Source organism: Bison bison, unplaced genomic scaffold (assembly GCF_000754665.1).
Source record: "Bison bison bison isolate TAMUID 2011002044 unplaced genomic scaffold, Bison_UMD1.0 scf7180017864459, whole genome shotgun sequence".
Taxonomy (NCBI): Eukaryota; Metazoa; Chordata; class Mammalia; order Artiodactyla; family Bovidae; genus Bison; species Bison bison.
In genome coordinates, this window is record NW_011495021.1 from 3348817 (window position 1) to 3361681 (window position 12865).

The window sequence follows — 12865 nt, forward strand, 5'->3', positions numbered from 1 at the left end:
ATCCATACAGTCAAAGGCTCTGGCATAGTCAATAAAACAGAAACAGATATTTTTCTGGAACACTCTTGCTTTTTCGATGATCCAGCAGATGTTGGCAATTTGATCTCTGGTTCCTCTGCCTTTTCTAAAACCAGCTTGAACATCTGGAAGTTCAATTACCTTATAAAGCATCTGTAATTTTTAGCTACTGAAAAATAGTGTAATGATACAGACAAATCAAAATCACTGAAATGTACTTTTAAAAGGAGAACATTACATAGTGGAATGACTATTGTATATTCTGCCTTTGGTATGGCAGTCTGCTTGTCAAATCAGAATTAAGACATCAGTATGTTACTCATTTATTTAAAAATGTCTTGACATATAGAAGCAAAGCTCAGGTGAAAATCCATTTCAGTCTCCTGGAGAGAAATCCATGAGCTAGTAGAATAGTCTGTTAATTAAAACTGCTGAAATGCCCATAAAAGTATTTAGTCCCTAAGAGCATAGTTTCTAAATTTGAGTCAACATTATAAACACAATATGGTAAGAAATTCTCTTTATTTTGTATCTCAGTTGTTTTTGAACACAATCAGTTTGACAAGGATCCCAGGAGTTACTGCTCTAGCAGATGCTCTCTATACTGTCTCTATCAGCTGTCCAGAGCTCCAGAAAATTAAGATAAAAACAATTTCACACTTGTCCTTAAGAATCTCAGACACAGTGTTCTATTGAATTATTTTCAAGTGAATTATTTTCATGAAACTGATGTTGTTCTAATAAACATATATAGATATATGAATAATTGCATAGAGTTTCAAAGACTGCATTGGTGCTTTTAGAAAAGTCTTTAAAAATCTCTAAGATTTTTGGTATCTTTCCTCTAACTTTAATATGTACACTTTTCTAAACATAATATCATGAAGAACACTAATCTATTGAGCAAATTAAATTGCTCTAAAAAATAAGCTTCATTTTCTACTCTGAAACAATCCATTAAGTAACCCATAATTTACTAAGATAAATGCAAGAAAATTGCTACATTTTGCTGGAAACACTTTAATAATCTTGAACATGCACTATTTTAATATCCTTAACTGTAGTCATGCTAGTTTAGTTTTACTTTAGCAGACACAATAATGAAAGGGGAATTAAGAAGATGTCTTGAATTTTTCTATACTTCTCAGAGCAATATCTTACATTTAACCAAAAGCAGTAGATAGGGGGTGAGGATAATTTTTAAGGAAGATAGACTGGATTTCAAGGGGAAGAAAACAAACAAAATTTTTTATAATGTAATCAAATCTTCAATATTCAGCAAATTTAAAATGCTTTTAGTAAAGGTATACTTGATGTTAAATCTACATTACAGATTAAACGTATGCATTGAAAGAGAAGGAATAGTATGTTATCTGCATGGCTTCTGAAAAAATCTTACTAATAGAAAATTAACAAATTTTTACTAGCTACCTAAATCAAATTACTTATTTGTTTGTATTTCTCCTCACTCTACTCTCATCCCTAATACAATATTTCAAACAGAAAAACATGTAAATAGATAATATAGGAATTTATAAGTTGAATATAGAACTATGGCATTTACAATAAAAAGTTATCTTGAGCGTTCAACATTATTTTTTCCTATCTTGATAAATACATTTTTCTCAAACTCAGAACATATTCAGAGCATAACAGCTCAGAAAATCAGTGCTATTCAGCATATGGACACCCACATCATTAATTTAATCATGGAAGGAAAAAATAAAATGTGATTATGTTTGCATTAGAAGTTCTTTTACCCTGATTTAAAATATTTTCAAAAATTTCTATTTGATATTTCTATATTGAGGAACTATCTTTTCCATTTAAGAAAGTTACCAATAGTTAAATATAATTATTGAAAAAATTTAAGTATAATATTTTGTTAATATATTCTTAACATGTATATTCAAGTATGATATAATCTTACTAGTATAGTGTATTACTTAACCTCTTTATTTTCCCTCAGAGTATATCCAGAGGCAAGGTTTCCAGTGAAAGTTGTTTATTTGGAAAATAATCATGGGAGAAACTAGTAAAAGAGTAGGAAGCATCAGTACCTGTAGGTGTCTAGAACTTAATTCCACTCAAGAATTGAGAGCCAGCCTAGAATGCATACCTTCAATTTAACTTGCCTAGGCTGTGAGAGAGCTGTGGTACTTTCCATCAGCACTCATTTAGCCTTGGTTGAGGACCGTTCATCACTGATTCTGCTAGCCAGGCCCACAAGGATACAGAGTGTTCTTTTTCCATCAGAGAAAGTCCTCTGCCATGGCCTTTTTGATTTGTCAGCTTGACCAAGCTGTTAGTCCCCAGTTATTCAGTAAAATATTAAGTACAGCTGTTAAGAGATTTTGAGATGTAAAGTCCCTCTAAATTAAATTTAACATCATCCTAGATAATCTGGCTAGTCCTGACTAAATCTGTTGAAAGGCTCTACATGTGGGCCTGAAGCTGCTCTGAGAAACAGATGAAATTCTTCCTGTGTACAAGAACTTTAACTCCTGCTCATGTGTTTCAGCCTACCTCGTTCTTCCCTTCCTGACTGACTGCTTTGAAGATTTCAGACATGCTTAGCCAACTCCTGCAATTATGTAAACCAAGCCAATGCTTTGATGTGCGTGTGTGTGTGTATGTGTGTGTGTGTGATTTGTAAGCGTATTCTGCTTCTGCTTCTCTGGCTGAAACCTGACTGATACGCCCCAAGATGCGGTGGCTGGCAATTGAAAGTAGAGCTGATGTGCATGGAAAGGATGTGTCACGTCGATATAGGCAGGGCAGTGATAGAATTCTGTCTGCCCAGACACGTTCACAACCCATGTTAAATTCATTCCCTCTTATCACTGATTTCCCAAGGTGACTTCTAATGACATAATCTAAAAAATAAAAAGATTTACATTAGGGAGTTTAGTAGAATGAACTACAGCAGCTGCACCTGATTTGGTCCTGAGGATGCAGTTGATATTTATCATCTCCCTCCTCCACGGTCTATTCCAGATATTCCTCATCTTTAAGTTGGTTGTCAATTTCAGTTGTATGCCTCATAGGGTAACCTAAGTATTTTTTTCCTGAGAAGTCTGAGGCCCTAGTTACTGTGCTCTTGTCATGCTGTAGCTGACTTGGTCCTAATCATTGCTCTCGAAGTAGTAGAAGTGGGAAATGAGGTCAGATTTTTTTTTTAATATAAGATAAAAATTTAGTTCTTTTGACAAAAAATTTATTAGTAACTTTAAAAGCAAAAAAAAAAATTACGGAGATCTTAATGAGGCCATCCACCTCATGTGTTACTTTTTCACGGATTCCAATCAAAGGAATCTTAATATCGTCTAGGAAGAGAAAGAAAATCATTTATAATAACCTAGAGAGTTCATGGAAATTTCAGGGTTCGAGATTTGCAAGTGTATCCACTCAAGTGTCTTTACTTCATCAGTGCCATTAGTTTTGTATAGAAGATGTCTAGTCCCTGTGCATGGAGGTTCTTTTGTTAATTCTGTTGGAAGAAGTCATCAAGAGGACCTGATTTGCCAGTTGACCCATGGGCTGGACTCACAGACCCCTTATTTCCTCCTCTATTCTTTGAATATTCTGTCCATTATTCCCACAGTAGGAAATGTTTTCAAGAACATGACCTTGAGAGACCAATGTGGTGCTGAGACCACCTGGACTGAATACATGCGGAACCAAGTTAAGGCCTCTGATATACCTTTAAGATTTCAGTGAGCATGTAAAAAGAACCACTTGTCTCACAACCACCCAAAATAAGTGTCACGTGTGAGTTGCCTTGTTTATTAATCCAGCCTCTTACCCCGTCTAGCATGGTCTGACTCTTTCTTCTGTCTTCCCTTGCTGCTAATGTACTGGGGCTGGTTTCTGAGTATGGGTGAGAAGCTCTCAAGTATAAAAACCAGCAAATCCTCACAGTCGGATTTTAGGCCAGTTTTCTGCACAGTTTGCCCTCAGCTGCAGGAGATCAGGGTCTTGCTGCCACAGAAGCCTTGTGACTTTCATACTGTGCTCTGTTTGTAGTTGGCCGACTAAATCCTACTTGGTTGTTTGCTTATTTTCTTTCTTTCAGGGAATCAATAGCAGTTAACAACAACAAACTCTATCCCTTTAATAATTTCATTGTTATGAAACAATGGGAAAATAATTGGAAAAAGAATAGATACAAGTACATGTATAACTGTAGGTCTCAAATATTGGAGATTCTAAATAAGACCTCATCCTTTTTTACCTGCATCCAGTTTCATATTGCCATGCCAGAGAAGTTACTACTTACTACCTTACTGTTGATACGTCCTCCTTTCATTTATCTTTTTATTTTTGAACTGCAAAGTGATCAAATTCCAGATTTCAATCCTGAGGTTTTGTTTTTTTCTGCTTGTCAGTGCAGGAGACATGTGTTCGATCCCTGGGAAGATCGCATGGAGAAGGAAATGGTAACCCACTCCGGTATTCTTGTCTGGAGAATCCTGTGGACAGAGCAGTCTGGTGGACTATAGTCCATGAGGTTGCAAAGAATAAGACATGACTGAGCAACTGAGTACCTATGGACAATACTGTCTATCTTATATATGGTTTCTGCAGACACAGCCTAAGACAAAAAGATAAGTAGTTATTTAACAAAACAGCATGGAAATATTGATAGCAAATAATATGTAGACTTGAATTATTAGATAGAATTAGGATAGAACAGGGAAAATATCCAGCAAAGAGTATATTACCAAGTTATATTTGGGAGGTTATATAGAACATATTCCTCAAAATCTTTCTACTAGATATGTAAAGCAGCTCCTGAGATATACACCAACTCTGTCAGTCTTTGATTATGCTGATGACAAAGGTGTCCTATTTCTCCAGATTTCTGGCTTGTAAATCACACAGGTAGGTGGTGGTATATCCTTCAATTAAAAAAGAAGCTATTATACACAGCAGCATAGGTGCTAACAATTGCAAGGCAGGCAGACATGCAAAAATCAAAACACAATAAAAGGTAATAAATAACTAAGAGATATGGATGGGCAACAGCAACTTCTATCACATCTACCTTAAGAAATAATGTTTTATGGTGGTGGTGATGGTTTGGTCGTTCGGTTGTATATGACTCTTGAAACCCCATGGACTGGAGCTCACCAGGCTCCACTGTCCATGGAATTTCCCAGGCAAGAATACTGAAGTGGGTTGTCATTTCCTTCTCCAATAATGTTGTATACTGAACATAATAGTTGCCAACCTCCGATTACTTGAAAAGGTAATATGTGCATTTGTACTCATCATTAAGGAAGTATATTTTTAACTTTTTATTTTACTTTGGAGTATAGTTGATTAACAATGTTGTGATAGTTTTAGCTATACAGCAAAGTGATTCAGTTATATATATATATATATATATACACACACACATGTATCTGTCCTTTGTAAATTTTTTTCCTATTTAGATTGTTATATAATATTGAACAGAGTTCCTTGGAAAGCACAGTAACAACTTTTGAGACAGTAATTGGGAAGCAATATTCATGATTGGTGCTTTTAAATCATGGGTAATGATGTATTTATACAGCAGCAGGGAAGCCCTCAATGGACATGAGTTTGAGCAAACTCCAGGAGATAGTGAAGGACAGGGAAGCTGGTGTGCTGCAATCCATGGGATTGTAAAGAGTTGGACAGGGCTTAGGGACTGAATAAGAACAGCAGTCTAAGTGATCATCATGCAAATGATCTATCAGTAACATTAACATTACTTTTTAAAACATCCTTCTTATCTCAGATTCATAAAGACATTCATTTTTATCTTCAAAAATATAAGTATATAATTTATTTTAAATAGATTGTATAAAGGATGAAAATGTGAAAAATGGAAATTGTTTTTATTCTTAATATGAATATCTTTCTTAGCAAAATACAGGGTCAATCCTAGGATATGAAGACCCTGGGTGAGTATTTACAATGATGTTCTCAAAAGTCATTATTGTGCTTTCTTAGTAACAACCACAAATGGACATTTTACCAAGAGTTAGTAAGAATATGTGAATGAAAATTCCTTTTTTGCTATGTGAAATTTACCATTTGTGTGGGTATAAAACAACACATCTTCTAAACATGTTTCCTCTTGAATTATTTAGGACATAATTACTTCTAGAACATGATCTCTTCCAGTGATGACCACATACCAGCCTTCCAGACTCCATCAGAGATGATAGGTTAGTAGCTGTGGACAGAGAAGTATGAACCCATTAAGGAAGGAATATCATCCCTGTTTTGGCAAGTCTTAAGATTGACTTGCTCATAGCTCAGTCAGTAAAGAATCTGCCTGCAATGCAGGAGACCCAGGTTCAATTCCTGGATCGGAAAGATCTTCTGGAGAAGGAAATGGCAACTCACTCCAGTATTCTTGCCTGGAGAATCCAATGGACAGAGAAGCCTGGAAAGCTATAGTCCGTGGGGTCACAAGAGTTGGACATGACTTAGTGACTAAAGAGAGAGAGAGAAGACTGACTAGGGAGAAAATAATATCATTGCATCTATCATTAGTGCATGCATGCATAGTTGCATCTGCCTCTCTCAAGACCCCATGGGTTGTAGCCCACCAGGCTCCTCTGTCAATGGGATTTTCCAGGCAAGGATACTAAAGTAGTTTGCCATTTCCTTCTCCAGGAGATATTCCTGACCCAATGATGGAACCCATGTCTCTTGCATCTTTTGCATTGGCAGATGGATTCTTTACCACTGCACCACCCATCAAAAGGGCTTCCTAGGTGGTACAGTGGTAAAGAGTCTGCTTGCCAGTGTAGGAGATGCAGGTTCGATCCCTGGCTCTGGAAGAGTACCTTGGAGTAGGAAATGGCAACTCATTCCAGTATTCTTGCCTGAAAATTCCATGGACAAAGGAGCCTAGTGGGCTATAGTCCATGGGGGTCACAAAGAGCCTGATGTGACTGAACATACAGCACACCCATCAAAGACGAGAGGATATCAATTTAAGGAGTCTTTTGGCTTTGTGGAACTAGAGTCTGGAAAATTCTCAAAATAAATGTTACCATGACAGGAAAAAAAAAAAAAAAAAAAGCCTGAACTGTGGTATGGAGCCTATTGAGTGGGTGGGATCCAAATATTAGACAAAGAGAGACCAGGTGGCCTTAAAGGGAGACCAGGTCCCGGGTGATTAGGTCTTAATACTCCTATTGATCAGTCCTTATACATGAGGGTCTGGGGAAGTGTGTGAGCCTGATAGAAGTGGTTTTCTTTGACTGAGGCAATCTGTGAAAGAAGATGAAAGCAGAGGCTCTCTTTGAGCACAAAACTCATTAGCTGGGCTATTTAAGGAGTGCTTCATTCATGCAGGGGAATATGGACAGTATATCGCAGCATCCCTCACAGGCATTTTTTCTAAATACATTTTCTATCTATTGCTTGCAGGTGTATGATAATGAAATTGGCCCTTTCATTTTGATTACACATCCAGTATATTTGCTAAACTTGATTATTAAATTATATAAATGGGAAAATTTTGATCTGAAAACTATGAATTACTTATTTTACATTGAACCAACTTTGAATTCTTTGAAAAATATCTAATAGTCGTAATACATTTATTTTTATACATTTTAAAATTTATTTTGCTCTATGTTTATGATTAGGCTTCCTTCATAATTCAGTTGGTAAAGAATCTGCCTGCAATGCAGGAGACCCCAGTTCGATTCCTGGGTTGGGAAGATCCTCTGGAGATGGGATAGGCTAGCCACTCCAGTGTTCTTGGGCTTCGCTTGTGGCTCAACTGGTAAAGAATCCACCTATAATGTGGGAGACCTGGGTTGGGAAGATCCCCTGGAGAGGGGAAAGGCTACCCACTCCAGTATTCTGGCCTGGAGAATTCCATGGACTGTATAGTCCATGGGGCTGCAAAGAGTCAGACACGACTGAGTGACTTTCACTTCACTTCACTTCATGTTTATGATTATTATTTTCAATAATTTATACAGTATTATAAGCATATTCTTTTAAAACTTTTTATAATATTTCCTATGTATATTCTCAAAATACAGAATATAGGAGAAGGAAATGGCAACCCACTCCAGTGTTCTTGCCTGGAGAATCCCAGGGATGGGGGAGCCTGGTGGGCTGTCGTCTCTGGGGTCACACAGAGTCGGACACGACTGAAGTGACTTAGCAGCAGCAGTAGCATTCTCAAAAAGAAATCTGATGTGAAATATTATAATCATCTACCTCTGACTATTTGTGGGAGCTTACAAAACAGCAAGGGTTGATTTTTTGATTCTTTGTTAGAGTAGTAATCTTGAATCAGCGTAAGACTCCCTGCAACACAAACACCGTTATGTGAAATAATTGTGTTTTTATGCATTTAACTATAATCCAGTTGTTGTTTAGTTGCTAAGTTGTATCTGACTCTTTGCAACCCCATGGACTGTATCGATTTCTAGACAAGAATAATGGAGTGGGTTGCCATTTCCTTTGCTAGGAGATCTTGCCAGACTACCTGTTGAAAATGTGTTTTTCTGCATTGGCAGGTGGATTCTTTACCACTGAGCCTCCAGCAAAGCCCAATCCAGGTATGAGACATTTACAAATAAATTAGGTATAATTTATTTTAATTTCAATCTAAAAGTGTTTTATTTATTTGAAATGATTTTATTTTGTTACATTTATAAAATTTTTTTAAAGTTTTCTCTCACAAATCATCTTTTATTAGAGCTAATTCATGAAACAATTTGAATAAGTCAGCACACTTCTTAATGTTCTCAAGATGTAAAGCAACTGAGATGTTTAGTGAATTAGTTTTTTGAAAAATACTATAGCATAAGATAGAATGTTTTAGATTATTCAATTTGATGCTATTACTTAATAGAGCTATGTGAAAAAGATTGTCAAAAGCTGAATCTTCTGAAGCAGTAACACTCAGAAAAAGCTATATAAATCCATTTGATTTACAGCTCTAAAACATATACAAATTTAGTGACATGAATTTTAATCACATTTCTTCCAAATAGCAAATATAAATAATTTGGGGTCAAAAATTAGTACGTAACTAACAGATGATGCAATATTACTATCCCTAATTATTTTAAAGTAGTATCATTTAATAATAATCTAAGTGAAATCAGAATAGTATAAATCTATAGGAAAATGAGTTTTATGCTGCATAATAAATATAAAAATGCTTTTTGTTATTTATAAATGCCAGACTTTTAAAAATTGTAATACTGTGGAAAAATATGAAGACATTTTTAATAGCCACCTAAGAATCAAAAGAAGATGTTTTAAGCAAAATATCCCTAAAAATGCATTTAAGGTATTCTAAAAAATAAAAACTAGATTATTAAAAGACAAAGAATTGGTAGAACTGATATTAAATATATACATTTTGAGCTGTGCAATGTGCTCCAAGTTCTTACATAGCTGATGGTAGGTAAGTCTCAACCATGACTAGCACATTTTTAAAAAATATTCTAATGGAATTACAACAAAGTTTAAACTCATGTAAGTGAACCAAGACCTGGAATTGTCATGCTATTGTAATTGTACAATACAGTAAATTATTTGAAGGATGAAATAACTCCAAATTCTATCTGGGAACAAATAAAAATTAACACTGAAATTCCAGATAAAAATGATAATTGCCTTAATATCTGCAACAAAAATATGTTGTTGAAAGAAAAATAGCTTTTTTTCTGTGGTTTGAAAGACAATTGAATAAATATATATTATATCCAAATATTATAATAGTTATAAATGAAAACTTGATCATACATTCACATGTAATAAAAAATACAATAACAAAATCTTTGAATTAAATATTTATTATTGACGACTTGGTGACTTTTTAAAAAAACTAAATCTAGTTTATCCTGAAGTATAAATAACAGGCTCTAATGACAACTAATCAACATGTGATTGAATAAATACATAATTAGCTTTTAAGAAGCACTCAAGTCTTCTTTCATCTTCCTCCACTCCTCATTAATTGCCCCCACTCTAATTCACCCCCAGTGAAGATTAAAGGCAATCCTCCCCATTTTAAAACAGGAGAAGTGAAGAACTAATTTTGATCAATTTGATTCAAGCACAGGTAGTCAAATCCGTTTTTTAAAAGGTAGAGATCTTAAATTTGTTACAAAGTCAGCATGTATTAATAACATATTTTTTCTCAGCTCTCTTTATTATACACATCTATGGTAAAAAGATCTTGATTAAGGGTCAGGCTTGGTTCAGGCTTGGTTTTTTTCTCCTTTGGATTTTGTGTCATTCAAGAAGTTACTGGGGTATGCTGGCTGCCTATACTTGGTTGAAGGTTGGTACTGACATCTAAGTTACCCATTTGGAAGCATTAAATACTACTACTTGCCCATACATTCTTTCCTTTCTGATTTCAATGTGTTTTTTCTGTTTGTTGTTTTGTTTTTTCAGGAAAGTGAGTACTTGGTCTCTGAGGAGCATCTGGGAGTAGCTAGGGACTCTTTGGAAAGACAGACAAGGCTTCTTGAGTACGTTGTGCCTTTTTTGCTGACCTGCCCCTATACCTAAAGTCCATGGTAGATCCTGAGTCTAGAGAACCTTCACTAAAAGAAGGGAGGGTGCGGGATTCCCAGAGACAGTCTTCCACTTGGACAAGAAAGGCCAGTGCCCAATGGGTTGGAGCCAGGATTCCCTTGTTAACAGTAGCCATTCCTGTCAACATGAGCTTCAGTTTTCTGGCCCTTATGGTGGAGTCCCTGACTGGATAACTCTGTGTCAGAGATGCTGCTGCCACGGGATCTCCTTCCAAGGTGATACTAGGAAACTCCTCTCTGCGTCCATCCAGAGCAGTTGAGATGGAGACAGGTTAACTGAAGAGCCCTGTTAGCTTCTTCCTCTGCACTTTCAAACAGCTGAGGTCTCTGCATTGGGCTGAAGGAACTGTGGGCTCCTTCTCAGGTCCTGGGAGGGATGGTGCTGAGGAGATAGGCTCTTCTGGCTGATTCAGAAGTTGGTTATCAGTTCCCTGTGAGAAGGCACTGCTTGAGGTCTGGGGATCTCCAGCACCCTGATGTTTCTGTCCCACCTGGATCTTTTATCTGGTGACTGCCATATCCAGACTCTGCAGATTTGTGATGAAGGGTCTTCCATCACCAACACCGCATGCCTCTGGTAGTTTCTCCACCATAAATTGTTCCAAGAAGAAAGTCTATTCAAATGGCTCTGTCTTCAACCAGTTTTGGCTCAGCATAGCCCCATTCTCCTGGTAGTCCTGGATCTCTAGATCTATCATGTGAAGCATCATTGTTAGGTCACTCACCTGGCACTGCAATGCCAGACTCATGCCCATCAGAGGACAAATCAAACATTAGGAGACCACCAAAGGGCTAGCTAGGGTGCAGTGGAAATTCCAGTAGAATGGGAGACCAGAAAGCTCACTCTGCCTCCATAGTGTCAGTGCCTCTGCCACACAGTCACAGGAGAATGCAGCTATGCCAGGGCAAGAAGCATCCTTCAACAGTGGGAAAAGCAGATCATCCAAATGTCAAAGAAAAGCCTCGGGAGGAGCAGTCAGGTGCTTGTTCAGCTCCTTGGCTCGCTGACTGATCGCACTAGTGTACACCTGTCCTTGCCACACTTGTTAAAGATCTGAAACCAGTATGGCATAGCCCTGCCTGGTGATATAGGCCTTGGCCAGGAGGGAGTTCTCGGCAAGCTGTAGCCGTGCACATGGCTGCATCAGCAAGCCTTGCTCCAGTTCCTCCATTGTGAGTGGCTGCAGGAGCTCTCACCCTCCCCATGGCAGGCTGGCCTGCCAGCTCAAACAAAAAGGTCAGTGTGTTTTTATTAATTCAGTTTCAGTTCAGTCACTCAGTCATGTTCGACTCTTTGGGACCCCATGGACTGCAGCATGCCAGGCTTCCCTCTCCATCACTAACTCCCCGAGCTTGCTCAAACTCATGTCCATTGAGTCTTACCATTCAACCACTTCAGCCTCCATCATCCCCTTCTCCTCCCACCTTCAACTTTTCCCAGCATCAGGGTCTTTTCTAAGGAGTCAGTTCTTTGCCTCAGGTGGCCAAAGTATTGGAGTTTCAGCTTCAACATCAGTCCTTCCAATGAATATTCAGGACTGATTTCCTTTAGGATTGACTGGTTTGATCTCCTTGCAATCCAAGGGACTCTCAAGAGTCTTCTCCATCACTCTTCTCCAACACTACAGTTCAAAAGCATCAATTCTTCCACACTCAGCTTTCTTAGGTCTAACTCTCACATTTTTATTAATAGGCATACTTGTTTTTTTCACTGAGTAAATTTTAAGTCTCATGTTTGGATTTAGCAAAATGTATAAATTGGGAGAAGGCAAAGGAAACCCACTCCAGTACTCTTGTTTGGAAAATCCCATGGACAGAGGAGCCTGGTGGGCTGCAGTCCATGTGGTCGCTAAGAGTCAGACATGACTGAGCGACTTCTCTTTGATTTTTTACTTTCATGCATTGGAGAAGGAAATGGCAACCCACTCCAGTGTTCTTGCCTGGAGAATCCCAGGGACAGGGGAGCCTGGTGGGCTGCCATCTACGGGGTAGCATAGAGTCAGACACGACTGAAGCAACTTAGCAGCAGCAGCGTAAATTGGGGAATTGTACTACTTTTATTTTTAGGACATGCAAACTGATTAAGTTAGCTAATTAAGGTTTCCTTCAAATGGCCTAGACAAATTGACAGTACTCTGGAATTGGATTATGAGGCTGAAAGCAAACCAGTAATAAAGTGTGGACTTGTTTTGTTATTGTTTCCATACCTATATTTTCTTTTTTTTTTTTTTTCTAATTTTATTTTATTTTTAAACTTTACAATATTGTGTTAGTTTTGCCAA

The 12865-nt window shown here is 37.3% G+C and overlaps 1 pseudogene; it reads right to left on the reverse strand.

The window, feature by feature from the left end:
• Positions 1–10855: 10855 nt before the first annotated feature.
• LOC105002894 lies at positions 10856–11755 on the reverse strand (annotated as a pseudogene).
• Between the last annotated feature and the right edge of the window lie 1110 nt (positions 11756–12865).